This window comes from Oculina patagonica, unplaced genomic scaffold (assembly GCF_052425735.1).
Source record: "Oculina patagonica isolate OP01 unplaced genomic scaffold, crgOcupat unplaced1495, whole genome shotgun sequence".
In the NCBI taxonomy this organism is placed as follows: Eukaryota; Metazoa; Cnidaria; class Anthozoa; order Scleractinia; family Oculinidae; genus Oculina; species Oculina patagonica.
This window is the reverse complement of record NW_027557513.1, coordinates 1-4,458: the sequence shown is the minus strand read 5'-3', so window position 1 is coordinate 4,458 and position 4,458 is coordinate 1. Positions and strand designations below refer to the sequence as shown.

General features: G+C 40.3%; 1 pseudogene across 1 annotated transcript; it reads left to right on the top strand.

The window, feature by feature from the left end:
- Positions 1-1,210: 1,210 nt before the first annotated feature.
- LOC144639912 (DNA polymerase iota-like) lies at positions 1,211-4,452 on the top strand (annotated as a pseudogene). Its single transcript, XR_013568246.1, has 2 exons — positions 1,211-1,486; positions 2,164-4,452. The product of XR_013568246.1 is annotated as a DNA polymerase iota-like (transcript).
- The last annotated feature ends 6 nt before the right edge of the window (positions 4,453-4,458 follow it).

Genomic DNA, 4,458 nt, shown 5'->3' with positions numbered 1-4,458 from the left:
AATGGAAAAGAACTGAGTGACATATCAAGGAAACAACCCCAACTTCAAGTCTAAGTTTGACCATTAAAACTGCAAGGTGCGCCCGGGCCCAATGCACTTTTCTTAAAGTTCAACCATCGAACTTTAGTTTTATGCAAGAATAATCTACGGTACAGATCCTTGTTTGTCAAGGAATGAGCAAATGTTCATGCATGTTGAATATGTGTGTCATTGAACCAAACCTTTACGATACAGCATGATTTCAATTGACTAGTTTTGAGAGCATAATCGCTTCCCTTAATTCAAAACTTGACAGATGACTGGCTTAGGTATTTTTCTTCCAGCTCCAAGAAACCAGTCTGTAAAAACATTAAAGTTTCGCTGGAATCGCATGAAGAAGATGAGACCTTCTTCAAATCCTGCGACAAAATTGTCCGCTATTGCTACTACTAAAGTGACCTATAATTGGTCGAGAAATGTCATGTAAAGCGTGTCCAATACTGTTTGATACAGTCAAAAGCTTCGCTTAGAGTTCCTTTTCAGACCTTGTGACAAGAATTATCTTCTATTTTGTTTATAACCAAGGTTTAGATCAACATACATAGTCCTACCTCAAGACAGTTTCTCATCAGCTGTCCAAACGCCTCAAATTCCTCAAAAATACAATGCTGCGCATTGCAGTTTTTACTCTCTTCTCGCTGTTTGGATATAGAGCCGAAACACTTGCTCGTGTTTAATAACATGAAATCTTGAAATGCCCACTCCCCCTCCCCGCCCCCTCACCAGAGTTTATATTGGAGTCCCCCAGGGGTAGACTACCATGTAGAAGTTGGTTCCTGTAATAGAAATCTAAAAAAAGAAGCCCTGAAAGATGCCAGAGGCAATTTCTTTTACAAGGGGATGGGAAGGGGGAGGCCTCCAGCCAAGTGGCCCAAGCTTGCCAGAGCTTATCCCGGTTTCTGTAGCATTAAGTGGCTAGGAATATTTCTACTCCCCCCTGGATGGGATGCTAGTCCATTGCAGGGTACCCCCCCCCCCCCAGCATTATGTCGCTGGTACCCATTTATACACCTGGATGAAGAGAGGCACTGGGAAAGTAAAGTGTCTTGCCCAAGATCACAACACTATGGCCCCGGCCAGGCCTCGAACCTGGACCACTCGATCCGGCCAACGAACCATTAGGCCACGGCACCTCCCATAAGGGGATGGCTCAAGTTCTTTTGTGGATGAGTGATCACAAAACACCAAAATATTTGTTTCCACTTTCAGATTGTTAGTCCATGCCCTTGCGGCTGCCATGAAAGACTGAAAGTTGGATCTATGATTGCCGCAGAAGTTAGACAGGCAATTCTACAAGAAACTGGCCTGACATGCTGTGCTGGAATTGCTCACAGTAAACTCCTTGCTAAACTTGTGGGTGGGTGGAAAAAACCCAATATGCAGACAACGCTGCTTCCCCAGGATGCTAAGAACCTCTTGGCAGGACTACAAGCAAGAGACATTCCATGTAGAATCAATGAAAAATGACAAACTGTTAATTCCTATTGCACAGTTCTCAATATAATTTTGGACACTTGGCTTTGAATCGGTAGTATCAAATATTAATTAATTCTATACTCTTAGGGCCCCTCTCTTTATGCCCCTGCCTCTCTAATAACCTCCCCCCACTAAAAGTTCAAGTTGTTTTTATTAATAAGGTCTGTTTTCCTCAGATGGTAGATCCTGACAATTTATAAAACAACAAAACAGGTTAATTTTGTCATTTTAATGTAGTTATTGATCTACTACATTTACTTTTTGTGGTTGTACTATTTTGTGAAACATGTTTCTAAACACACTAAAAAATTGGAGTGCACTTTATTTCTTTCATAATGTAACCTAACTGATATATAAATGAAATACGCTACCAGCTTTTCTCTCGAGACCCCTCCAAGAAAAAGGTCTTAAAAATGAGTATGTCTGCCAGGGGGAGCAGTTGGGGGGTGATACGTGGTGGGGGAGTGACCTCCCCTATAAAAATGACCGGGGGGACTTAATATAGCTTATCAGTAATGTATCTTATCCAAGCAACTCTCCCATCCAACATGGATGATGTTATTTGGAGAATTACTTTTACTGCACTCTAACTGTTAATAAGTTTATTCCCAATTTTACTGACAAACTTTGCTTTTATTTTCATAACAGGCATTGGCCATAGCATGGCCAAAAAACTCCAAACAATTAACATTTCCTCCGTTCCTGACCTTCTACGCTTCTTCCCGCCAAGTGCTGGAAAAAGAATTTGGCAACTCAGTAGCAGAGCTGATGATTAAACTATGCCATGGTATTGACGACAGCAATGTTACACCGTCTGGAGAGTTTAAATCAATAAGTGACGAGGATTCTTTTAAAAACTGTTCAACCCTCGATGATGCAAGAAAGCGGCTTAAGAGTCTTATTGAAGGGTTACTTCCAAGAGTTTCTGATGATATTGGCATACCTCAAACTGTAAGAGTTACAGTGAGAAGACATGAAGATAAGTTTTATAAAAGGGAGAGTCGTCAGTGTGGATTGCCGCACACAGTTTCTTTTACTGACAAAGAGAAAGCAAGAGATATGGTCCTTGCAGTATGCCTCTCTCTCTTCAATAAAGTTGTTGATGTGAAGAAGCCATTTCACTTGACTCTGTTAGGAGTTTCATTCACAAACTTTCACAAACCTCATACAGCTCAGTCGAAGAACATCTCTAACTTCTTTCAGAAGTCTTGCTCCAAACAAACAGATTCAGAAACGTTTTCTTCTGGTGTCAGTAGTCATGCATCAAAGGACGATCATCTCAGTGAAATGAAATCCCCCACAGCTTCGGCGACTCTTGATAAGTTAGAGTTATTTGATCAAAGTACAAATGATCTCGTCAATATTATGGACCAGGAGCCTCAGGAAAGCTTAGGATTAACTACGCAGGCTACCCAGCAAAGTAAAACAACCATTAATGGTTCAAAAAAGGAAAAAATTGGGCCAAATGCCATTTGTCCCAATGGTGTAGATCCTACTGTTTTTGCCGAGCTTCCAAGTGAAATACAGAGAGAGTTGCAAGCTTCATGGCAACAACAAGACAAAAGAACTGTCAACACTGACAAAGCTGCAACAAAAGTGAAAAAGTGCTCTGGAATACAAAAATACTTTGCTACTCAGAGCACGGGTAAATCAAGCCAAGCCTGGCCTTATCCCAGTCACCTCTCTCTAAAACGGGCAGCTTCTGGACCGGACCGGCTCCAACTGTCCATCTTAGAGAGGTTTCTGTCTTATAGGGAGATTAGTTACTGTAAAATGACTGAAAAATAGCTGAGACAGGGCCAAGACCAGGTAACTGTCTTATAGAGGTGTCTTTGTAATAGAGGTTTTGTCTTATAAAGGTGTCCGTTAAGAGAGAGTTGACTGTAACATTGTTCAAATGTTGAAAACTTGTTCTCTCCTACTAAAGAACATCTATCCTGTTTAGATGCATTAATAGAACTTGTGGCTTCAGAGGTACCCACCTTACATTTGGTAGGAGTGTGTAGGGCGGTAGGGGGAGGTGATCATAGCTGTCTGGGGTTAAAACTTTGAAATAAATGAGTAAGGAATGACGGCAGTAAGAATTGGTTCCTTGTCCGGGTGAAAGTAAATTTGAGCCACGCCCAGAAAATAAGTTTCTGGCACCATTAAGTGGTTACTTTCTTTCAAAATTTTGAACTGCCACCCCTGTCAATTTTGTATGTTTCTGCTTAAAGGGTTTGGACTAATATGCACAGTTTCAGTCAATATCCATACCCAATGGAAAGTTCTTGTTGATGTGGTGTTTGTTGTGAAATAAAACCATGACGGAAATGGTAATGAAAATGTGGCGATCGAATTTTATGTGCCAGTCAGAGCTATTGTTCCAGCTCTATTGTTTCAAGTTTGTTTGTTGACTTGGTTGTTCTTTGTTTATCATCACTTGTGAGCCCAACATGCATTGAAAATCGTGATACAATCATTTATATTTTAGCGCTAAAAAGTAACAGGACATCACAAAATTCTGCTTTTTTATCAAAACAATTTTGGGATAAAAACAGTGCATTTAATTTTTCAATAAAGATAGTTCAGACCCCTTTACATTACTGAATCTTCGGCATCGTAGTCATGGTTGCTAGTAGTAGTTTCCTGAGTGATCGATGGTGGTGGAAATCTTCCTGGGAGAGACTTGGATATTTTTCTGAAAGAAAGCAATACATCTTTTGCAAAAAAAAAAAAAATGATTTAGCCTGTGAACAGGCCTTACAATAATTACGCATAAATCGTAACGGGTGTAAAACACTTCTCTGTCGGAAACAAGATTATTCGCATAGAACTTGGTGTTGATTGTTGATAACAGCGTTGTCTCCTCGAGTCAAGGATTGTTGTTCTTTTGTCTTCAAGAGTTTTTTAGCCAAATAAGTTTTGTTTGATTAAAAGGTGTGACACCAAGATATTTGTAGA